This window comes from Lacerta agilis, chromosome 12 (assembly GCF_009819535.1).
Source record: "Lacerta agilis isolate rLacAgi1 chromosome 12, rLacAgi1.pri, whole genome shotgun sequence".
In the NCBI taxonomy this organism is placed as follows: Eukaryota; Metazoa; Chordata; class Lepidosauria; order Squamata; family Lacertidae; genus Lacerta; species Lacerta agilis.
In genome coordinates this window covers 5,530,473-5,556,668 of record NC_046323.1, presented here as the reverse complement: position 1 = coordinate 5,556,668, position 26,196 = coordinate 5,530,473, and the positions used below count along the sequence as shown (strand labels likewise).

General features: G+C 42.4%; 1 protein-coding gene across 3 annotated transcripts in view; it reads right to left on the bottom strand.

Moving 5' to 3' along the window:
- ELMO1 (engulfment and cell motility 1) overlaps nucleotides 1-26,196 on the bottom strand; it is a 296,344-nt gene that overhangs the window by 60,316 nt on the left and 209,832 nt on the right. Inside the window, exon 1 of one of the 3 annotated variants that reach the window (XM_033165676.1) lies at nucleotides 17,611-18,014. The exons of the other annotated variants lie outside the window; for them this stretch is intronic. The gene's annotated coding sequence lies outside the window, so the exon portion shown is untranslated. Of the gene's footprint in view, nucleotides 1-17,610; nucleotides 18,015-26,196 lie in introns of those variants that run through there. 3 annotated transcript variants of the gene reach the window in all.

Here is a 26,196-nt window from a genome sequence, read left to right as displayed (position 1 = left end):
ATAATCTTATTTAAAATAATAATAATTAGGAAACAATACCCAGCCAAACGAGGTAGGCCCCAAAGAGTCGGAATGCTTTTGGGCAGCTTTATAGGCTCCTGAAAGAGATTGTAAACATGCATGCCTGTGTGTTGTTTTTCAAAAGAACTATAACCACAGATATCTAGGAGGTACGCACAAAGGCAATGCTAGTCCCCAAATGCTATTGCTTCCAAAGTAGCAGAAGTCAGGGTTCAGCTCCAAAATATGAGAACTCAAGTCAAATAATACTGCTTTTGTTCTAGGTCTCACCACCACTTGCCACAATCTGATCTGTCAATCCAGTTGTCCCAACCTGCATGCGACTATAAGTTTGCTATTCAAATAACTGAGGTGATCTATTGTCTTGAGTTTTCCATTAATTAGCATGCATTATTAACAGCTCTTCATTATTAAGTCATGTCAAAGCTAAAAGAAAATCTATGATCAAGTGACAACATGGCCCAGAGTCTGCCCCCCCCCTGGCATTACTCAAGGGCACACAGTGCTGGCACCATTTTCTTCCAGATCTTGCAGTAAGGTAAATGGAAGGCTGGGAGAGCAAACAAGCAACAATGGCTCAAGGGGGGACTGCGAAAAGCAGAAGGCTAAGGTGGCAGCGGTGAGGAAATGGAGGCCCTGGTTGAGGGTTGTAGTTTCCACTCTCGGTCAACATTGTTCCCCCTCGGTAATGCACTCTCCCTCCTAGAGGTGCTGCAATTCCGCTGCCTCGCTGTGCCACGAGCGGCCAGGTGAGCATGTCTGCTGCTTTCCTTTTGTTTCTGCTCGCTCTTTCCATGCCTGCTGATAGCTCTGCCGTCCTCGGTGGAGGAAGCCACTCGGGTGCCTGGGGCAGTGCGCCCAGGGGAGAGGGTGGGGCGCACCGCAGAGCCTCCGGAGTCTGCCTGCCTCCTCCCACTCAGCCACCCTACAGCTGGGGAGGAGGCAGTGGGCAGGCTGTTTGGGCAGCGGGGAGCCTGCATGCGCCCAAGCCACCAGTGGCTCGGACGCCCCCCCCTTCCTCCATTCTGTGGCTGGGGGAAGCTGTAGAAGCAAGTGCAGAGGGTGCGGCTGGGAGCAGGGGAAGGGAGAAGGGGAAGGGGAGGGCAGGGCAGGATGCTGTGTGGGTGTGAAGAGCAGATGGGGCAAGGTGGGGGGGGGGTTGAAGAAAGGGGAGGGGCATACAAAGTGGGGCTTTAATTGAGGGGGGGTAGGAGAGATTGTGTGTGTGAGGAGGGGGAGGATCATGTTGAGTACTGACTTCTTCTTTTCTAGAGAAAAAGCACTGGCATGGCCTATAGTAATTTCACGGGGCTTTGGGCACGTTGCTCAACATCAAAAGAACGAAGATCCCTTGATTCCCATCAGTCTGCCATGTGGGTTAGAAGAAGGATCAGCACAGAGTGGACCAGTGACCGTGCTGCAAACAAGGCATGCATTGCTGAGTCAGGGCCGAACTACACATTACTTTAAATGTATTGCTTGAAGAGATGTATCAGGTTGTTGATTTCACAAAACCAAGTGCAGATGGTGGTCTGGGTCAGGACCACAGCACATGTTTGGCGACTGAAAAAAAGGTGACCTGCAGAAACATTTCCATGAAATTAGCATGTGCTGATTTATACGTCTAGATGCAAATTTAGAAACATTTGCTACAGAAATACAGCACATCTCCCCATAATATGGAAGAGTACAACCAGGTGAGGGAGGTTTAACCGTTCCTTTCCTTGGCAATCCTGAAAAACACCACTTCCCTGGAGTGGCAAATAGCAACACTAAGATAGCAAACAACAACACACCATGGTACTAATGAGAGCCTTTTTATTATTGCCACAGGCTGCTTTGGAGGCTCCGGTTTCCTTTTAGAATTGTAATGGAGGAGGGGAAGGTTAAAAACCCCACCTTGCCACACATATTGGTCCCTATATGGATTGAAGCCCTAGGTTTCATTTTAATTCTTAAAGAACAACAAACCTGAAAGCTCTTCAATCAGCACAATTAAAGTAGTGTGCTGTTAATGCCTTCAGAAACCTGGCAAAAACAGTATTCAGGCATGCTCTAAGAAGAGTAGCTAAGGGAGGCTGTTGTGGTTTAGTGTTGGACTAGGTCTCTTGCACAAAAGCATTGAATAAGAGCAGATTTCACTGTCTTTCACTGTCAGACATGCTTTAATCACCATCTCATGTACCAAACAGCAGAGCTTTCCCATTATTATTTTTAATGCCACATTGGCTTAAATAAAAATCCCTAGGACTCGATGGCACTTTAAAAACAGAAACAAAAGTAGAGTGGCTTCTCACTGTTTTCCTCCTCTAGGCCTTTCAGCATTCTGTATTGAGACCTTCAAATTAGATATTTTTAAAAAACAGCTTCTTAAAAAGCCACGAAATATTATCCTTGCTAACTGGGGTACAAGAGAGAGCTGGAAGGAAAAAGTGAGATCTAGATCTATGCATTTTGAAAGAAGTCTTGCACTTCCCCATGATAATGGCTCACATTAGTAAGCAGGTTTCCTGCACTGCGGGACATAATAAAAAATCTGCAGAGTTAATGGATTAGTAATAGCATTTACTTTACCTTTAATTAAAGCTCCTCTGCTTCTCAACTACATTTCCGTGCCAAATATTCTGACCCCCCCTTTTTTGATAGGGGGGAATCTTCCACCCCATGGCCCAAATCCAATGTGCTATTTTAGTCACAACAAAGGCCTTGAATATGTTCAGTAGAGCTTTCCTCCTCCCCGTTATTTTTAAAAATTAAGAAATTCAACACAACATCAACTCTATAAACAAGCATTGCAGGATATAAGCGTCATTATTACTTTGTGAGTTTCCATTTTCCATTCAGGGTTAACCAAGGAAGAGTTCACTTCAACCAAATGTATCCCTGCAAAAGGGCTGCAGCGGGCACAACCCACTGGCTGGATGATTGACATGTATAAGAAATGGGGACCAAGTACACAAAATGTGTTTCTCCTCAAAGCGCATGAAATATATTTCTCCCCTCCATGTCAAAAGACATTTGCTACGTGGAGACATTTGAGAAGCACAAGCCCAAACCTCCTCTGGATCAATGGAACTACATGTGTGGTTCTGAGCAGTGGCGGAGGAAGGCTCCGCGCTACCCGGGGCGGCGAAAAAACACGTCCCAGGGGCGGGGCGTCGTGAGCCACCGCCACTTCCACAGCCCCCTTTTAAGCCACAGAGCTCCCCGCCAATCGTGCACGGCAGCCCCATGAGCCGCCTTTCCGCTCTGCGGTTCAAAAGGGTGCTGCGGAAATGTCGTGCAGGCGCACTCCGTCGTCGGGCCATGCGCTGCTGCTCCAGGGGTGACGGAGGGAGTGGCAGCGCGTGGGAGTGGCGGGAGGGGCTGCCGCTTGTCACCCCCACGTGCCGCCGTTCGCTCAGTTGCCCCAGGAGGAGCAGCACCACACACACCGTGCACTGCTGCTCCTGGGGAGACGGAGCGAGCAGCGGCGCGTGAGGGTGACAAGCGGTGGCCCCTCCCGCCACTCCCCACGCACCGCCGGTCACAGCAGCACTGCACGGATGGGGTGCTCGCTCGGCTGTGCGCTGTTGCTCCCGGGGTGACGGAGGGAGCAGCGGCGCGTGGGAGTGTTGGGAGGGGCCGCTGCTTGTCACCCCCACCCTCCCCTGTCACCCGGGGCGTACCGCCCCCAACGTCCCCCCTAGCGACACCTCTGGTTCTGAGGATCAATGGCTGTAACTCAACAGATCAACAATTCTATTCCACTGGACTGGAAACAGAAGCTCTATTAAAATATACACAATCTTAATCTCTTCCTACTTGAATACCCTTTGTATTCACGGGGGCAAAGTTTGGAGACAGCTTTATCCTGTGTGTGGTTTTAGTTGAGGACAGATCCCTCTGAAACCAATTCTGACGTTCACTCTCCATGCAAAAGTTTGTAATTGTGCTGTGTCCCACCAGCACAGAAATATGCACGTGAAATAAGCAAACCAGTAAATTCCTGTCATTTCCACATGCTCCCCAATAGCATACTTTCAAAGGATAGTTGCAGAACTGTCTGCAAACCAAGCAGCTGATTCCTGCACCTGTAGAAATGCACGTTCATGGGAGAAGCAAATATATGAAGATGGCCTGAGAGCGGGATTAATATTGTTAAAAAATACATGAAAGATAGATGCTTTTGCTTTTGTCCACACAATAATAATTCGGCATATGCAGTTTAAAGCGCAGGCTAAAGGAATTCAGAGTGTCAGGAATAACTGCTAATAATAATAATAATAATAATAATAATAATAGCTCCAAAAGGAGCGGAGGATGTATCCTAATGATCAGAGGAACTATGTGCTGTGATAATCTCTTGATAGTCGCAGCCTGTATCAAACAGTAGCAGAAACCTCTGGGAGTTTTGGTTCAATGAATCTTTTAAATCATGTCTCAACCAAGCATATGAAACATGTAGTTCAAGTTTTAATAAGCTATATTTAAAACTGATGATGTGCTCTCTTTGGGGCTTTGAATCTATTATGAGCTGCTTCTCGTTATCTCCCTTAATGTTTCAAGAAAAGGCAATTTGGTCAACTTACGAAAGTGAGAGATTAAATTAATAACTGGTTTAATATGCAGTGACCAAAATGGTTTATTTAGTTTATTATATACAAAGGTCAAAGTAATATCTATTGTTACACTAAATTGTACAATCCATCCCAGATAATAGTTGTTATGTAATATACATTTCTTTCCCTAATAATTGTGAAAGAAATTGCAGGCACGGGTTCTGCACCAGTGTAAAGCCTGGTTTGGAAAACTTCCTAACTTCCTAGAATTTTGTCGGGGGTCCTGCCCCAACTCTGCTCCTTCATTTTCGAGGCTGAAGGGGCAGTGGATTCTCTAGGGAGCCAGCAACTAGTGACACAGAAGGCAGCCCCTGGACAGCGGGATCTTCCAAGGTAATGCAGGCCCCCAAAGAGGAACTGTGTCTCCCTGATGATGGCATCTGGAATGGAACAGCTGATGGAAAATCCATCAGAAAAGCTGATGGTGGAGCACGCTGCAAACAGATCTTCAAAGACTTTCGTATCTTTTGGATGGGCTTGCTCATCAGCTGGAAGAACCTTCCCCTAAAGAAGCACTCGCTACCGTGATTCTTCCATGCCTGCCCAGTAGAGGCTTAGCAGTACTGACAAACGTCTCGTCTATGGGAAATAATATGGCCATTCGTATGGGAAGAAATCAATCGCTGCAAAAGAGATCCTTGCAATAGCTCAAACAGGTGGGAAAGAAAAACCACAGTCAAGAGGGTGACCACTGAAAATGAAGATGGTCCAAGAAGAATAAAAAATTAAAACCAAGGAATAGAAGTAGTTTGTAATAAGAGCCTACTACAAAACAAGCTGCCTGGAAGCTACCAATGTGGCAGTCAAAAGAGAAATGAGCAGAAAGGGATGATTCCAACTTGAGAAGTTTCCCAAATAAGGCTTTGTGCAGCTACAAAGCCCACGTGGCTCTACAGAAACCCTGACAAACACAGAAATTGATACTGTTTTGGCTTAGCCTTTAACCAGATTATTTTATGGAAATGGAGTGGCAAATTAATTAGCAGCAAAATTCTGTTACAGTTTTGAAACTAATCATATATCTCATTATTTGTGCATGTGTTTGTGTGCAGAAATATGGGGTCCTGCAAACCTAACGTGTGCATTTGGGGAGGCAGTTTTAAATATATATATATTTATATACACAAATAAGATAGGGAGATAGATGTTGATAGATGTCCTCTAGGCTCTTGGCGCAGAAATCTTCTGTCTACCGAATGTTTGCTGTTCTGTGGCCTGTCTAATCAAAGGCCCAGAAAAGTGTTGCAGGAGCTATTATGGACATCCAAAGGCATTAGGGCTAGTGGTCAGTGCCCCTTCCACCCACGTGCCAGAAGTTCCACCCTTTAGCGGCGACACGTTTCTAACAGCTCCCCAAAGGCCCCTGTCACCAGCTCCCAAGGCCCAGAGGCCTAAGGAACATCCCTCAACCTATTAGCATAACCAAAAGTGACTTACAGAAGGATCGCAGAAGCACTGCAGTCCCTGTACGAGCTCCATTGCTGAAGGGGAATTGTTGAGAGATGGCAGTTTTGTGTCCACGGCTTCCACACTTGCATCTTGGTGTGGAAAACAGAGAGGTACCTGGCCACCTTACTGTTTTTGCTCCTCCACAGACTCAGCTAGATTGGTAAAGAAAAAGCGATTTATATGTGTTGTATATGCGATATAACACTGTGCCACCAGATGGCGCTGTGGAGTCCCGTGTTTCCCTACTGGATTTCTCTGTTTAAATTTACAACGCGTTTAGCTGAAACACCTCTTTGATGTGTCTAGATCCAGCCCATGTTCAACCACATCGGGCCACTATTCTTTCAGCCTCCATGCTCCCCCACCCCTCTGTATTCACAATGCAGTATGGGGAAAATAATACAGCTTATTTTATGGAGTTGATCTGTTTTCCTGCATCGCAGGGCGCTGGAATACATGACCTTTGGTGGTACCTTCCAACTCTATGATTACAGAGAGAATTACTTTGAATATTCCAACGCAACATATAATTTATTGTTTTAGCTAGGCAATTCTCAGCATGTGATCACCTTAAGCCTTTGAATCTTGGTATTGTCAATAGCATTGGCTGAAAAACTAACTTGTCAGTTCAGAGCAGCCAAGGGCAAGCATGACCCTTATTCATTTTATAATGTATGGCAAAGGTTTATTCAATATATAAATTGTTCAGATTGTGGAAGGAGCCCGCCCAACACTCGTGGGAAAATGTGCTGTGATCTTAAGAGTAACCAAATGAAATTTTGCTATATAGCATGACAAATGTTTCTGATTTTATTAGGGCAAGTTATTCCCATAAGAACTGCTTAGGGATTTTGACAATAAAGGAGTATACAAATGCTAAAAACAGATTTTTAAAAAAATAAGATTGACATGCATTGTAAGAGGCAATTTCCCTTTTAAAAATAATGTATATTTTGAACTGACGATGTTATGTATATCTGAGTTATATTTTTAAGGCCAACTTGTTTTTGTCTCCTGACTTTTACTGAAAATCTTGGCATGTATTTATTTATTTGGCATTTATTTGTGTGTTATTAAATACAGTGGACGCTCAGGTTGTGAACGTGATCCGTGCAGGAGGCATGTTTGCAACCCGCAGCGTTCGCAACCTGCAGCACCGTTTCTGCGCATGCGCCAAAACCCGAAAGTACCATTCCGGTTCTTCCGGGTTCGATTTGAGCACAACCTGAAAAAAGTAACCTGCAGCATTCGCAACATGAGGTATGACTGTACACCGATCTGCTCATTTGTTTTAAGAATAGCGACAATTATTGGTTTATATGTGCTATTTTCTATAATAAATTGCTCTTTTAAACAAGTTATGTTTCCCCTGCTCTGAGTCCTACTGGTATGCAGTGGGTTACAAATAGTTTAATAAATTAATAAAATACAAACACGATTGCTGTTGGTACCATGTTGCCTGTTTTTTGACAGTCTATATCTCAGTGGCATGTTCCAGCAAAAACAGTGGTGGCAATGAAACCAGCACCGAAAGGGGTACCTTTGGTCCTTGAACATCGTGAACCTCTTAAAGATGAGCAGGAATGTGCTAGGATCATTCACAAAAGAGGAAATTGCACTCTGGGCACACTCCAAGGCTCTCCTTTCACTACTTTGCATGTTGAAAGCCAATGCCCAGAAACAGAAATTGATTATTTGGCTGTGCCCTAGTTCAAATAAATCTCAGTTGTCTCCAATAGATTGCTGTGAATATATACATGCATTTGTCAGCTACGTCTAGAAAATCCAGCAAGTTTAGGGGTCACTGAAGCAGCCTTGCTATCACTTCATAGGCTATTGGAATGGATTCTCCTACTTTGTGAAATATAGTGTTAGTCTGTGCATTGGAAAGACGGTTTTAATGTAACTTACTAGAATGTTCAGGGGTCCCTTTACCTTTACCTTACTAGAAAGGTAAAGTGTTATTCTCTCAAATATCTACAAGCGCATCTGGTTTCTTCTATGAAACTGAAGCATAGTGTTCCAATCAAGGGAAGTAATAGTACCCACTCTATTCTGCCTTGATCAGATCACGCCTGAAGTACTGTGTCCAGTTCTGGGTAAAATAATTTTACTGACAAGCTGGAACAGTGCAGATAATGGAGACCAAGCCATATGAGGAATGGTTGAGGGAGCTGGATATCTTTGACTTGGTAAAGAAGAGAATGAGGGGAGTTAAGATACCCATCTTCAAATATCTGAAAGGGCTGTCTCATGGATGATAGAGCAAGTTTGTTTTCTGCTGCCCTGGGGTAGCTTCAAGTTACAAGGAAAGAACAAATTAAGAGCAGCTTGACAGTGAAACACTCTTGTGAGAGGTGATGGACTCTTATTCCTTGGAGGTTTTTAAGCAGAGGTTGGATGGTCATCTGTCATGGATGCTGTAGTAGAAATTCCTGCATAACAGGTTATTGGACCAGTACAGGCACATCCCACTCCCAAGAGACTGCGATCTACTCCCAGTATATATTAAAAAAAAAACTGGCGGTGATCTACCCATTGTCATTGGAGGGAGGCGGAGCGTGGGGTGGGTGGAGTGCCCAGACTTCTACAGCTTTTATTTGTTAACTTTCAGTAAACTTTATTTAATCCCACGATCAATAAGGGTCCCGTGATCTAGCAGGATCAGCCTGGGATCTAATGGTTGGACATGCCTGGACAAGAAGACCCTTGAGGTCCCTTCCAACTCCACAATTCCATGATTCTATACTCCTATTGACATCACAGTCCCTTATCACCATACACAAAAGTGCCGCTTTACCAACATTTAGTATGCAAAAATTCACTTATCCGACCACAAGGAATTGGTACCCAACCATCGCTATACACACCGCAGATTCAGATGTCCAAAAAGAGAGCATTGTTTATTTTTTGTTTGCCTTTTTCTGGTTTGCTGAGGAATGGAGGGAAGGAGGGGGAGAGATCAGGGAAATCAGACAGCATTTTGGGGGGTTTATGTGGGGTTTTCTTTGCTTTGGGGGGGGTGTAAAAATTGGGGGGGGGGGTCAGGAAATGCATTTGATGTTTTCCCAGAGGAATCAATGAAAATTGTTGATTCATTATGCGGACACTCGCCTAATGAATGATTTCCAAAGGAACACATTGTTTTAAAAGGATGCTGTTTTTATTTTTAATCCTGTTCAACTATTTTAGTAAGACTAGTGGAAAATTAAATCCAAAAATTCAAACTCACCCAGCCGATTTGCAGCAATAAGGGCTTGTTGCCTGAAGCAAACGCCATTTATTTTTAGTCTCCATGTGTGCATCTCCACAGAAAAACTGATCCAATTTCTCACCATCTTACTTGCTTTTACCACCCATTCTTTTACAAATCTGCCTGAATAAGTTGCCTAAGCTAAAACACAGGCTTTATTTTACTTTTATACTGAGGAAGAAAAAATCCAAGCAGCACTTTCTCAGAAATGTAGATCCAAACTGGGTTTCAAAGCCTAAGATGGGAGGTTACCAATATTTTAAAGCTTGTTAAAGAAATATTTTGTGAAGCATCTAATGGACCCTTGAATGCGATACTAAATAATAATACATGGTATAAAGATATGGTGCACATATGCACACATGTAAACTGATGAAATATTTTTTTTTTGGGGGGGGATATATGATTCTGCATCTGTAGCAATAGAGAGGTAGTTACCAATTCTTCAGCTCAATGGATGTTGTTTTATCTATTTGTTTCATGCAGTGTTTCAAAATTAAAATTATTATTATTGTAATGTGAAATTAAATTAGCTCAAAAGAATATAATTAATACCCAAACTTCAGTGGCACTGATGCCTTTTGCTGCATGAAGGTCGGTTAAGCTCTCTTGTATATAAATAGAACATTTTGCATTAATATACACAATAAACACTTAAGAGTGGTTAAAACTTAGGCAGCTTGTACTAGACTATATTCAAGAGAAGAGATAAAACCAAGATATTTGAAGTGTTCCATCTAGGATCACTCTTGTTTCTGCAACAGGCACTGCCCACACTTTTGAGTCACAAATGTCTGAGACAAAAATAGGTTTTAAAAAGGAAACAAATACCTATACATTGTCACGAATTATTGGGCGACTTTATATATACAATTATATCAGGTGTTATGTTAGAACCAGGAGGTGATTGTGGGCTGGGTACAGATAAAAAACAAACAAACTGAATCTAGACAAGATGAAGGTGTTACATGTTCTGAGTTCTTGGCTCTGCTCCAGAGTGAAGTGCTCTCGCCAGGAAGCAGCAAGTATGTAGATTGGGGCATTCCTGGATCCAAGACCATCACCGGAAGCTCAGGTAGTTTTAGTAGCTAGGAGTGCTTGGTTCCAAATCTAGCTGGCAATGGCCACTTTTGAACAGAGATGACTTGGTCACTGTATTCCACGCAGTGCTAACCTCCAAATTAGACTATTACAATATGCTCTGCATGGGGCTGCCCTTGAAAACATTTTTGCATGTAGAACCTGTAATGTGAACCTACTCCCTAAGTAGGCTCTACTCAACGTGAGTGGACGAACAAGGCCTATTTGCAAAGGTATTTACACAAACATTTATGCATGTTCAACATTATAGATTCTACACTACATGCAGTGGGGAAAGATTCGCAAGCTCATAAAGTTCCCTCTTGTATTGCACTGCATGTGTCTCCTACACAGTAGGGCTTATTTCAGTAAAACAATTACCAAATTCGTATTAAGGCCACACTGCAAACTCTGCAGTGGGATTAAGTCGTGCATATTTCTATACTGTCGCTATGCTAGCTGTGCTCATGAAGTCAGCATGCACAGGGGCATAGCAAGGGGGGGCGTAGGGGGCGGACCGACCCAGTTTCCATAATGGAGGGGGTGACAAATTATCAAGGAACAATTACTGCCCTACTAGGGCGGTTCATAAAACACATTTTTTAAAAAAATGCCTGCTCCAAAGGTCTTATCTTACTATACTAGGGATTATATAGCTATACAGTATATGAAATTTCATGCGTATCGGTTAATATCTTGACCCTCCTCCACCAAAATAGCTGTTTACTTGGCTGTTTTCCTATGTTGTGAAGGCTGAAATTTCAGTTCAGTGGAGCACTTACTGTTCCCAACCCTAACCCTGTGGAAAGCCATCTAATTAGACTTTAATTTGATTTTGAGATGTTTTTAGGAGGTAATTTAATTCTTGTTTGATTTTATACCAATGTTATGTATCTGATGTTAGCCACCCTGAGCCCGACTTCAGCCGGGGAGGGCGGGATATAAATAAAAGTTTTTTTATTATTACTTGTTATTATTCCTTTGTAGGAAAATATGAAATAACGTAAAACCATTTTTGCAAGGGGGGGGGGGAATCAATGGGGGGGTGTGACAAGAAATTTTCCGCACTGGGTGCCACCTGACCTTCCTACACCTCCCAGCATGCAAGATCTATGCAGGCAAACTGGGGTTTTCACCAATCTTCGGGAAAAAGGAGGACAGAAAAGTTTTGCAATCACCTTCTGCCATGATTTGCTTGCACAATCCAGCAAATCACTTTCAATAACCCTCAAGTGATAATCCTGTCTTGAGAAAGATTAACCAGGTGTTAAAAAGCAATTTAGTCACTCGCACAAGCTGTTGCCATGAAAGGGGTGCCAACATTTTCTTTCTCTCATTTATTCCCCCTTGCAGTAAACTTGGGAAATGCATCTAAACTTTGAATGCCTCTAACCCTGCTCATGCGGGATCTGGAATTGTGGCCACACTTCAGAGAAGGTGATCTTCTGCTGATGCTCTTTTGTGTTAAGCAGCCACCAGAAATGGGTAGAATCAAGAGCATTAAAGGCAAAAATCCTGATAATGTCACAGTTGCAATGTGCTCCTGGAGTCTGCATTCTACTTGTGACAACAGCACAGAGGTAATAGTGACTCTTTGTGACTAGACTATTCCTGAGCAGCTGCCAAAAGAAATTTCTACTTTGCATGCTACATAGAATGCCAAGACAATGCAAGAACAATTGTGGGGCTGTAAAAACTGTCACAGCTGACAGTTCTTATTGTTCATGAAACTTAAATGGAGTGCATAAAGTTTTCATATTAACACTCGGGGGGGGGGGGAATCACAGAACAAAAGTAAGCGCTGGCATAATCAGAGTACTTCCATGGTCCCATCTACCTTGCTCTCACCTGTTTCATCTTAATTTAGTGTTATCAGTTTCTACCCACATGTATTGCAGAAGGAAATGGAAATAATAGATTGATGGGAATTAAGAGTCTGTGGCTACATTTCAATTGTTTAAAAAAATTGGACGTAAAAGGGATCTTCTATTTCCCAGCAAAATCTACCTTACGTACACTAACTGTAAATTAATGTTTGGCTTAATAAAAATGAACACGGCAAAGTGGTGTTTGTTATCCACATTCAACGTCCAACACTAACAGGTGAGCAGAATGCCAAGTTTTGTAAACCTGGGAAACGAAGTAATGCTTATGATGCTGTATTTATCAGTTGGGTGACTTAAGGCGTGCTCCGAAAATATACCTGAATTCATTGAGCCCACACCTAGAAACCACAGTAAGAATGTTCCTGCCACTGAAAGGGCCATACTCCTTTGGAGACACACTCTCTTCCTTTTTTCTAAGTGGAAGTAGCCGGTTGAAAGATTTCTTCCTTATGCCAAGGAAGCTTTTATTACATTTAGATCCTTCTGTCATGTAACTCAAGTCAGTGTAACACAGGATTCTCACATGGTCTCCAATCTACGCACTGAACAGACTCAGACCTGCTTGATGTCAGCAAAGTTACTGCAACAATGGCCTTCAACTCATGCCCTGGTACGCACCCATTTACCTTCCTCTAAAACATGAGGGTGGATCTAGATTTAAATAAAAAAACACATCACTGCTAATTAAAATCAAGATCCCAGTACAGTAACATTATTAAAAACAAAACAAAAATAAACCATTGTGTGATGTGATTTCATCACTTTCCACAGGGGTAACTGTGATAGTTGGGGGGGGGGGAGAGAGCAGTCTTATTGCACCTTAAAGACTAATTAAAATGGCCTGGAGCTTTTGTGGACTGTAGTCCATCACTCAACTTTATTGGCTGCTTCTTGGGGGGCATAAAAACTCAGAACATAATGATGCCATGTCATGCATCGTGCTTTACTAGGTGTTATCCAGAGAAGGCAACTTGGGACTGCTATTTTCAGCAGCAGGTTCATGCTTCATGAAGCAAGCAAAGGATTGCAATGCCTGGAGACAGACAGGTCATGTATCCACAGGAGTGACCAGAGGAAGAATGACTGCTCAGAGGAGTGGAAAGAGAAGGAATACACATGGACTGCCTCACCTGGAACAAAACGTTCTCTCCCACATCAGTCTCTACAGCCACAGTAGGCACTGTAACTCTCCAATGGTTTGACTTCACCCCTTCAGGTGGACTCTTCCATTGTCTCCAGAGACAGACAAATACCAACAGCTGGAGCAGCAGCCAGAAAGAACATTTTTGCCCCAACTACCATTTCCCCTTGGACTTCAGAACTGAAGGGATTCCCACTATAACCCCATCCATTGGCCAGGGGACTCTGTATTCATGTTTGTGCCATTGCAAGCTAATGCTAGCCACCTTGAAAACCATTGGATTAAAAGACAAGGTATAACTCTTGAGAATGAACATACAAATTTTCATCAGTTACGAGATGGAACGAAATATTGGGTGGTCCTTGGCTGTGTTCAGAAGCTGGTGAAATTTTGGAGATCCTTTGGAGGCACATTTCATATTCAATAAATAAAATTCAGGATTTGCTGTGTTTGGGGGCTGGTCAAACCACTAGCAACCTTTGGGGACAAGTAGCTTCTCTCACTTCCTTTAGGGAGCTGGTTACCAAGTGCAAGGCAACTATTTCAGTCATGCTCTATGCTTGTGGCATTCTATAACTCAAGAACACTTGTGTTGACCTTTGTGGTGGGCATGTGCCTTAATTGCAGATGTTGCTGCCCTGGGCAAATAAGCTTTGAATTGCTTCATCTTGGGACCCGTCCAGCCCTAAGACCCCAGTAAGAAAATGGAAGGGAGAAAACAAAGTAACTAGCAACATGTAGTTATGTAAAGGTCTAGAGTGGCAGATGATATAATTATTTCCTCGCCAAAATGTAAGAGTGAATCCATCATAAGTAATCTAAAGCCTATCAGTCAATGTGAACTTTCAGTGATGAATCTGGCAGCTAAGTATCTTTCATTAATGAACATTATCATGTGTGTGTGGGGTTTACACCCTTCAGCCAATTATATTATTCAGTTTGTCAGCTGAATACATACCCCAGCTTCTCACAAAGAATATATATGGCAGAATTTATCAAGGTCAGTGAGATTTTTGTATTTCACAGTAGTACATCAACCATTTGGTTCATAGTATAACATCAAGAATTTCTTCGACATGAAGGACATGTCCTGAGAATAAAATAATGTTATCACTGTAGTAGAAAAAGATGGATTCCTAGGAGAAATTGGGTACAACAAAATTCATCTTGTCCTTCCCCCAAATCCATCTAATCTCATGTATGTAAACCCAACTGAAAAACCCATTCCTGTTTATCTAAATATTAAAAGTTAAAGAAGAAGCAAGACTCTCAGAAATTGGTATGGTGAAAGCAAGAGCCAGGAAGAGAGGCTTACACACAATAAATATAAAAAGACTTAGATCATGCATGAATAGAAGCTACCTGCACTCTCAGAATGATACCTTACCACACAACTCTCAAGAGAACAACAATGGCATGCAAGGAGTGTAGGTGCAGGATATTAACCAGGCATACAGACTTTATGCCACTGACCAGCAATCACACTTTTAAAAGCAGGGGCACAGAAATCCATGTCACAGACAAATTTCTTGAATGACATTCAGAGCATTGCCCCACACAACTATAAGCCTGGCTTGCTAAGGTAATTAACATTTTAGAATTTTATGTATGCAAATGCATCTTTATAAGAACTAGTCAAAACAGAGACGAGATAAATAAATGGCTTAAGGAAAGAAATGTATAGAGGTTACAGCCGGCTGAGTCAAGACAACAGCTGGAAGACATCTACTGTGTGCTACCTTCCACGCTGTACTGTGTGTGTGCCTTTACTAACCATGCTGATTTTGCTTCAGGGAAGATAAAACTAAAATTCCTTGCTATGAGGGTTTCTGAAGGAAAACTAGAATCCATATGAATCTCAGTTTGAATCCGGTCTTAAATTTTGAAGGGGTTAGTTCATCAAGTAAATTGATTTCTACAACAATGCAGGCCAATGAAAGGCACTTTGAAATTGCGCGCGCGCACACAAACACACACACAAAAATACACACAAGGACTACAGTATAGTGTATCCCAATTGCTTTTCCCAAGCTTTCACAGTTGCAGGAGTCAATCGGCTTGCTCAAAGCCTTGTAGCTGATGAAGCTGAAGTCTAATACACAACAGTCCTGTACTGGCAGCAAATAAAGCATTCAGCCCCAATCTGTAATTTATAGGTGGCTTAAACTGCAGTGTTGATTCTTCTAACTCTGCCATTGCCATGGCTGAAAACCAACAAGATAGTCAGAATCCCCGATCCAAAGCTTAGCAGTTAAAAGCCTGCCCCCCTTAATCTCTTTGCTGTTCAGCTGTTAATGCAGAGAGAGAGAGAAATAAACAAATTCCTTCAAACAAGGTTATGTGAAATGCTCAGATTCTAGCAGTCAAACAGTATTTAGTCATCAATAGTAATTGAAGCTGACAGATTTATATTCTGTTTGAATTACATCCCCAAAGTGTCAGCAAGAACTGAAAGAATGTTTTTGCACTATGAAATAGATTTCTTTCAAGGATGAACGGCAAGAGGTAGAAAGTCAAGGTTTTGAAAGCAGCGCTTTATTTTACAGTTCTGAAGGGTGTGTTCCCTACTATCCAAACATAATGTAGCAGTAACAAATGCCACTCAAAGGCTTCCTTATACATTTCACCGCTAGGAGTCCGAAGTTCAGGAGGTGTGTTGTGACTCTACTCAAAAATACTCTTTGTAATAGACTATTTAGTGGAAAGGGTTCTGATAAATAATTGTATTGAACAAACAACATCTCATTTCAAGGCTAGAATTTCCATCATTTCCATCAGAATTTTCCCAATAACCACAAAATGACTTGTTCCCATTAAATTACAATGCATCGCCTAACAGCTGGATAAAACCTGAATGAAGAACACCCGGAACTTAATACCAAATTTAATAAATATTGGTCAACAGCATACACAAACACTACCAATCTCTTCAAAAATTCACTTGGGAACATTCACGAGCACGTTAATGTGCGCCATCTGTATTACAGCTCCTATTTCACTTTCGTATACAGAGAACCTCAGTGGGGTAAAAGACTTCATGTAAATATTCAACAGCTCATCAGTGATCAGACTCCATTCAAACAGCTCATATATCTACATGGAAAATATAAGGACCCCCAAAAGTGCATTAAGAACAATGGTGGGAAAACCAACCTCAAGTGAAGGACTTAAAAGATGCAGAGTATGGCAACTTACATATGCCTAATTTTAGAGCCAAAAGCTCAACACATCACAACACTAAGAATCCAATATCTAGAAACTACATGGTTCACAAAGATTTCTGTATCTGATGATTTCACTGAGAATCCCAAAGTCTCTATCTTGATGGAGTCTGAAAAGTGAAACATAAACTTTTCCGGACTCATACAATTTCTCAGTTTCATGCTCTTCCTGAGTCTGTGGTCTTTGAAAGGTTAAAAAGAGATCAAGAACATTGTTTTGGCTGAATGCAAACAGATTCATTCTTGGGTGGAACTCAACAGATTTTTACACACACACACTTGTCATATGGGGCTTCTGAGAGTATCTGCTTTAGGAGGCTAAGCTGACAAGGCAAGGAGAGTTATAATCCAGTATCCAACCCAAAGAAGTCAAAAACAAAAAATTATCTGAATTTCCACTGTGCTGACCTGTCCAGTGTAGAAACATGTAATATATCCATTAGGGCTAGAATTATTATTTTTAATCTTAATTCTGAATTCCAATTTTTAAAAAAGTAGTTAGAAAGAGAATGGAATCATGGTTCTGAGAACAGAGATCAGCAAATATAGTTACCTGAATGAACTTTAAGAGCAAGCAACCAAAAAACAGCCATAGTAAAACCTGCATGCCTTAATGATGCAAACATTAGAAATCACACTGTGGCAGCTTCTTCTCTACCCCCATTTTAATTTCATGTCGTTTGGAATGAAATATTAACTTGTGTACATTTGTAAAATCTTTGGAACTGATGGAATTTTAAAAAGTAAACCATCCATATCACTAATCATGAGCAACGGGGCAAATCAAGGTAACAGCTACATTTATTGTATGTTTGCATATTTGGAGCCATTAAACAAAGTGCAATCATGCTACATTTAAAAATAAAATCCTCAATAAAGGTTGCCAGCTACTGGTAATAATCCTCACTGCTTCTCAAGCTGAAGTAGCAGGTTAAATAATTCAAAGATGCTCACTTACAGAAATCCAGTGGCTCCATCATGCACGGCAACCAATTTCCCTTTGGTACTACAGCAAGAGAATGACTTAAGGCTTTTTCTGCGGAAGGAACAATATTCTCGAACAGCAGATGGCCTCTGATGAAGCTGTTTAATGAGATCCGTTTTCAGTTCGCCATAGGAAAACAAGAGCCCCTTTCTGCACACCTTGGCTTGGCGTACAGCTCAAGTCCAAAAGAATAAGCATGTAGCTTTGCTTATGTTTAGAGTGCTGAAGCCCAGTTGTGCTCTGATTGGCAAGCACCTAGCAAACGGCAGCCAATCAGAGTGCCTGCTTTTTTCCAGGGAAACTCCTGCCCATTTATTTAGCATCTTCAGAGGACATATTTCCTAGGAGGATAAGACTTGCTTCCAGCATCTTTAACAGGAAAAATAACAGTGCCTTTCCTCTCTGTATATCCCTCGCCCCATTAGCCCTTCCTGATATATTTTTAGGGCTGAGGAATTGCCTAGGGAGGGTTCAGATTCATTCCCAGCACCCACCTTACAGGCGGAAAGAGGAGGGAGAGAGCCTGAGCTCAACAATTACTGATTCCATCACCATGGAAACTGACTGGATGCAGTGAGCTGGATTTGTGTAGAACATCTGCTGCAAGGCTCATAATCAAATGCAATCTCATCTTCCACCCCACCAACCCGACTGCTTATCTGATCGGGAGTTTACTTTATATGCACGCTATGACAGCTAAAACACGAAAATATGTATGTGTGTGTGTGTGTGTGTGTGTGTGAGAGAGAGAGAGAGAGAGAGAGAGAGAGAATAGGCACATACATCTGCAGCTAAGGACATGCTCGTACATCCTGCTAAATACTCATGCACATGGATGAAGCTGTAAACAACAGATGGGTAACAACTGTACATTTATAATAAATGCTAGGAAAGCCCTTAAAATAGAGGCACGGGGAGCTCATTGTATGGTTGCCACGGCGAATTCCAAAGCTTTAGTATTATATATGAATAATTTCTAATGTCAGCTGATTTGGGCTATTGCATTATATCACACTCACATTTATCATTCTCTCTGACAGCAAACTCAGGTAGCAAATGCCAACAGGGCTGTAGCCCAAATGGGGTCACTGAGAAACAAGAGGACAATATCAGCATGCTCTGGTGAATCACGAGACACGTAGAAGTACAAAACATTATGGAAAACGACAGGAGTAAAAACAGCCCAGTAAGGACTGAGCATGCTCAGTAGCCATGGATTTTTGAATTTCATTTAGAAAAGGAAAATGGGAGGAACAAAACAGAGAATCCTAGAAAATGGCATGGGTGGTTGAGTGACTGATCACTCCTGTTAGAAGGTGAGGGTATACTGCAACATTTTGTTGCACGTCCCACCTGTAACTATAGATCTATTGAAGAAGATTGGAAATGCACAATCAGAACCATAACAGGGTGCAGCTTTTATTTACCATTTTTTACCAGAAGAAGAAAAAATCACATGGTTAAACGCTCCAGCATACAACATATTAAAGTCTTCATTTGAAAGGTCATGGGAGCCTCTAAAGCACAAGTTGTCACAAGTTCATATAAATGGGAGCAACATTCACTTAAGTTTAGGGCACAAAGAAAGCGGGTGGTGTGTGTGTGTGTGTGTGTGTGTGTGTGGTTTTCTTCCCCACTCTATCCCAGGACTCCCTGACAATAAAATGCACCCCCCCCCAGTAACCTGGGGAAATGTACTTAATGTAGCTGATATATTTATGCTCAAAGACAAGCCTAAGCCAGTCTCTCAGTGTTATATCCAATTAGAGGTCATTATTTGAACCAGGACAGAGAAGATAACATACGACATGTAAAGAGCTAGCATACGGTCCGAATGCACATGAGGACACCTTGCTGAAGCTATGCAGGCCTGGTCAATGCCTAGATGGCTGGGTTCCATGATTCAAAGAAGGCAGAATATAAATGAAGGAAAAAACATTATAAAATCCCTGGGAGATAGGCAGAAGTAATGTACACAATGGGGGACTCAAACCAAACACTCATGCAAAAATAAACAGTATGTGCAAGTCGGGTTGTGTTGCCATGGTCGTGGCACCAGCAGGAAGGGGTACACCCAACATGAAGAGGTGGGGATGCACCACATTTATGCTGTCCGCAATGTTTTCCTGGCATGCAGGAGGCAGCAGCCACAGAAGTGGAAGAATCTCTCTCAGCAAGCCAAGGAAGCTTGAGGGTGAAGGCCAGAGGTTAAAGAACCTGAAATGTTTTGGTCATCTGTCTGAAGCCATAGCCATGTGAGGCTGCAACCACTCTCTTAGCAAGCAAAAAGGCATGGCTGTTTAAGTGCTTAACTCCAGCTGTGATAGTTTTGAGAGTCTGGCAGATCTGCTCACCTGGTGCCAAGGTATCGCCCACATGCTCCCATCATTGCTGTGACCCGTAGTGCTCAGACAGCACGGCAGGCCCATCTGTACCGTGGTATTTTTCCTGTGCTGTGCAAAGAGCCAACTTATGATGCCTGGGCTGAGGATGTTGACCTCAGAGTTAATGTGCGCATGAATGTTGGTAAAGCTCGTGGATTCTTCAAGACTGGTGATCTAGTCATAGTACTTACTAGATGGCATCCTGGTTCCGGCTATACCAACACCATGCGCGTTGTGCCAGTTCCATAAAATCAAACCCAGCAATCTCAACCCTCCTTTTGTCTCACCACCTTCCCCTTGCATTAGACCAGCAAATTGCTTGTAATATTGTCTTTGCCTGTAGAATGGATAGAAGCTGCTAAAAAACTTCTTATCTGAAGAAGTGTTCATGCACATGAAAGCTCATACCAGGAACAAACTTAGTTGGTCTCTAAGGTACTACTGGAATGAATTTTTTAAATTTTGTTTTGACTACAGCAGACCAACACGGCTACCTACCTGTAAAAAACACCAAGTGCAGTTATTGGGGAAAGAGAGACTAAGTCTAGAAATACTTGAAATAGTTCTCGGATAATTAGAAACCCTCCCCAAACCGTCCTGCCTTATTTGTTGAGAACCCGTGTAAAATTGTCTAGCGTGCCAACATTAACTGCCCAGTGTTTCTTCTTTGGCTCTCTAGAGTCCAAAAAAACAGGAGGGCCTTCCTCTAACTAGTAAGACATTTTATGCAGTGGCAACTCCTGCCATGTTCCTTTTTCCCATCCCAAAGGTCCATTTTCTGTAGTTCTGTACTGTCAGGTCTCCACCCAAACACTCCAGATTAGGATCTACATAGACCGCCATAGCTCTCCTTTCTGTAACATCTCTAGTCTTGCTGTGTCCCTGTGGGTATACAGGGGTTTTTGGTACACTGTAACCGAAACTCTACAACACTGATCACTTGGATATCTAATAGTGCACTCCAATAGGTAGTGACAGAAAACATCACATGCTTGTTCCTTGAAGTTCCAGAAAAACCTGGTTTAAAAAAAAAAAAAAACTTGTTGCTGTATCTTATTGCCAGCACAGCTGGAGGATAGCAATGGAAATGAGGTTCTACAGGGTTCTTTTGCACCCAGAGTCTACTCAGGTACAGATTGCTTCAGGTTTCATATGAAAACTAAAAATAGCAGATTTTGTGTATGGAACTTTAAAAGGCTGAACAGTGCGGTCAAAAATTTTTCACCTGATGCACTCTTCACATCTCAAGCTGCTAGGAGTTGCTTGTTCGCCTGTTGCAGTGTTGTGCTTTGTGTTGAGTTGTGTTTCCTGAGCACTATCCTCTATAAATCGGGATGATTTACCTACCATAACAGGTATATCGGGTTGTAGAGTACAACTTTGTACATCAATAAAGCAGAGCTCACATAAAAAAGAAGGCAATCCAATTCAAGGAGGGGACTGCACAACCATTTCCCTCCTCTGTTTTTCTCCATCCCAGCTTTATTTACCTCTGCTGTTGTTTAAAACCACCATCTTCCTTTGTGTTCTCCCATCCCTGCTCTATTAAAATCTCGGCTGTTCAAAAAACTGCCATTTGACTCTCTCCACCTCTGCTGGACCCAGGTGACGCTGTGGGTTAAACCACAGAGTCTAGGGCTTGCTGATCAGAAGGTCAGCGGTTCGAATCCCCGCGACGGGGTGAGCTCCCGTTGCTCGGTCCCTGCTCCTGCCCACCTAGCAGTTCGAAAGCACGTCAAAGTGCAAGTAGATAAATAGGTACCGCTTCGGCGGGAAGGTAAATGGCATTTCCGTGCGCTGCTCTGGTTCGCCAGAAGCGGCTTTGTCATGCTGGCCACATGACCCGGAAGCTGTCTGCGGACAAACGCCGGCTCCCTTGGCCTATAGAGCGAGATGAGCGCCGCAACCCCAGAGTCAGACACGGCTGGACCTGATGGTCAGGGATCCCTTTACCTTTACCTCTGCTTTATTCAACCTTCTATTCTGCCTTGGACAGACCACACATGAAATACTGTGTCCAAATATCTAAATGGCTGTCACGTGGAAGATGGAGCAAGCTTGCTTTCTCTTACTCCAGAGAGTAGGACTCGAACCCATGGATTTAAGTTACAAGAAAGGAGATTCCGATTAAACATCGGGAAAAACTTTTTGACAGTAAGAGCTGCTCAACAGTGGAACAAACTCCCACTGAAGGTGATGGACTCTCCCCTCCTTGGAGGTTTTCAAGCAGAGGTTGCATGGCCATCTGTCATGTATGATCTGGTTGAGATCCCTGCATAGCAGGGGGTTGGACAAGATGACCCTTGAGGGTCCAATCAGTTACCATGCTCCAGGTGAGCAATTTCATCCCTTCCAACTCTACTGTTTTATGATTACATGAAATTGCCCATCTGGAGTATGGTAACTGAGTGGATGGTAGAGCTTTATTTACCCAGGAATGCTCACATAATCAAACGCAAGGGTAAATTTGAGTTAAGGTTATGTAATTCCTAGAAAAAAGTAAGAATTTTAAAAAGTCCCATTAAAAAAAATGACTTGATACTAATGCTATGCAGCAGGTCTGTTGTCACTTTCAGATTTAAATGCATTGTGTTGTGGCTTCCCAGGATGAACGCATATGGGGAGCATATTATATGACAAAGAATGTCCAGGGTTACAGGTGAAGCTTTCCATCAATGTTTTCCACAACAGCAGATCTCTAGAACGGCTGCCGCTCTCGTCTTCAACATTCTGGGTCCTGTTACATATTGTCACACAAGAGTTATCCCTGGCGGAGCACATGGAAAATAGTTCCGAGACTCCACTGACCTTTATATGTGTATCTTTCTGCTGGATCTCTGTGCAGCAGCAATGAATTGCAGGAGGCAGCCTTCTGAGTGAAGAACCTTCTGGCACTAAAATGACTTTATCTAAGCTGGCTGTTGACTGTTACTGGGCAGGAAAGACTCTAAGGGCTTCGTGTGTCATCTAAGTCTTGCTTGAGTATGGAGGCCTTCACTGATGTGTGATGTGCTCCTGTCTCTTTTGGTCCTGTCCTCTGGTTCACTGCCTGATCCTGCCTCCTGGCTTGTCGTTCAATCCTGACACGCTGGCTGGCTCTCCAGCCCTTAATCAAGGTGTTTTTATTTAAAGATCCGTTTATATCTCACTTTTCCGCTAATAAAATCTAGCATTCAAGATGGCTTCATTAGTAGTAGCCAAGCATGAAGCATTCAAATTGCAACCTCAACCACCCATTATCCCCAATAATTTGAAACATACCCCCCCCAATGACAATGACAACAATTGCCCCCACTAACAAAAGTATTATGCCTAGTCCTTACTTGACACCAGGTATGGTGTCTTCAGAGCATGAGATGCACACCCCACAGGTAAAAGACCTTGAGAAACAGATTGATTCACTGTGCTCAAGCTTAGTTTGTATGGAATGGGCTGCATCTGCAACTCTGTGCTCGCTGGTGAGGACTTTGGTGGAAGCTTATATCTTCTGTAACCCAAAGTCACCCCCTGGAGCATAACACTAAGTAAACAAGTGATGTGATAACATGTAGATGCCACCAGTTGTCTTTTTTTGCCCCCCCCCCCACATTTTTTCCTCTGTATAATGTTCAAAAAATTACAAGTGACTGCTGATTCTGTTCTTTCTAGCAGGGAAGACCGGCTGTTGAAAAGCACTCTCTGAACCTCCTTCTCCAACAAACCTATTTCAGATTCAGCCCACACAGCAGGTCCGATTCTGTCTTCTTTCTCACTCTTAATTCTCAAGGCTTTTGCATCTGTTCAGTGCTTCCTCTCATTTAATAAGTCTCCCATGAATGTCTCTCCTGAGTGCTGCCTATGTCTCTTAGCCATCCCCATGCTAAAGGTGCCATGTACTCCATAGCTGTTGCTATGACCAACATCTCAGTAACGATCCATCATGGAATTTTGTTCTCCTGAGCTTCCATTTCCTTCAAAACCTCGGCAAAAGGATTGTTGAATGAAATGTACAAGAGCCACCCCTTTGAATGTCAGCTATGTAACATTTCAGTCTACTTGGCTCCATGGAACATTTTTGGGAAGAATCTTTGTCAACACTTCTGAAATTCAGTACAATCCAAAAGAAGGCCGCCAAAATTACTGTACTACCTTTTTGTCACTTGCAAATTTAGAAACCAATGCAAAAAAGTAAACATTTAAATTCAGTTTCTTATAACATGATCCATTTTCACACAATAGCTTGCTCAGAACTACCGTACGTTGGTTTTTTAAACACATGCAAAGCAGACATTGGCGAAGCTTGTGTTAACCAGCACTGTAACCCAAACATTAAATCAAAGGCCTATCAAGTCATTATGAGGAAATCAACCTCAGAGCGTTTTGCTTTTACTCACTTTGAAAAAAGTCCTGTTAATTAGCAGTTTATATATCCCTTTCAACCTGACTTTTGGTTAGGTTTTAGCACTAAAACTGCTTTAAAGCTGGTGGATGCTCGCCTCTGAAAGAGACACAGGCCTCTTTTTACTAGGAAAATAGTCTTCTTGTGGTGGCTCACAATGTAGAACTCTTGTCTGAGAAACTGCCAGATCCGTGAAATCTGCCTTTTCAGTAGTTAAGGTTTTTTTCTGTTTCACAAACATGTGGGTAATAAATAAAATGCTGGCTTCAATGTTATGATGCTTCCTGCTTTGTTATGTTGTTATGCTCAGTTACTTTTATTACCATTATTTTTCAGCCGGAACTCAGTTCCAGCACCTCTCAGGTGGGTGCCATTGCCATTCTAAGAGAACGAGGCTGAGTCCTGGCACCATTTTTTTCTAGAAAAAACAGCACTGTTTATTACTGACCTTGTTGTTTCAAGCCAGGCCTCCCTCTGAACTTTGCCACCACGTCAAAATAACAATGGCCCTGCACATGATTTGATTTCCATCTTTCTGTGAACTATTTCCCCTTTCCAAATAGTTACGTAAAAGGCAAATTAGGTCTTGGGAGGACAAAGCCATTGTTAGGTGTGCAATGAGAATGGTTGTGCAATTACACATATGGAGCACGACCCTCCTCTCTCGGACTAACAGAAAATGAGAGAGGATGAAAGGATCTATGCACAAGAGTTACAACCATTGCTTGGGCAGCATAAATATAATATTTGGGGTTTGGGTGGTGGACTGTTTTGCCCTTGGGCGTGAAGTTGAATTCTGTGGACGCTTGGTCCCTTTACAGCTCTTTGGTTCCATAAAAACTGCATTTCAGCAGCAGTCAATTACATCTGTTGAAGCTGAGAGAAAGAGAGGGGGGCAAGTTTCATAGGACAGAGAACTCTGCATCAAAACAAGACATTATCTAAAGGACTCCCCCTTCACTCTCAGAAGCTGCCACGCTATCAGATTATACTAACTTAAAAGTGAAACAGCAGCAGTGGCACTGGAAGCCATAATAGTTCTTTGGTTAAGAGGAGCTATAAAAATCTCATTGTCAACAGCATCATTCACTGTGATAACCGTATTTCAACTGAAACAAAACCTCTGGAACATTATACCCCAGTCTATTCATCTATAATGAGGTCTGTAGTCTAGGGAGCTTTCAGGCTGAATTCTATGCATTGTGACTCGCAAAATGAAACCCTGGTATTATATGCTTACTGACATTTAAATCAGCAGGGATTCATGCAGCAAAAATCGTATGCCATGCATTGCTAATTTAGCTAAAATATGAAACAAAACACACTATGAAGATATTATCTCCATCAACACTTTAAGCAGGCAATGACCGACCCTTTCAGTGCAATAAATTATGCAAGTTGCAATGACAGATCGAGTTAGAAGCTATCACTTCACTTGCTGATAAACCAACCCTGCTTCAACCTATTTTCGTATCTGTGTCTGGTTGAAAAGCCGAAACCTAATATTTTCTTCTACTGACTTTCAGCTAGCTTGTTATCCATGGGAGATGACACATATGGCCAATGTTGGGGGTCATTTTGCTACCACTTTTTTTTTTTAATCAGCCCAGATTAAATGTGGATTGTAGTGAAGCAGTAATCTGAATCCCAATTTAGCAATGCTAAAGATCTCTTGGAATAGTGATATGGGCTTTAATATGATCCCTACTAACAGAAAACTCGGGTGCTCAGTATCTATTCGTTAGGAAGTGAGTCACCCTGCAAGAAAGTAATGGTTCTTCACAGTGCTATTTTTTT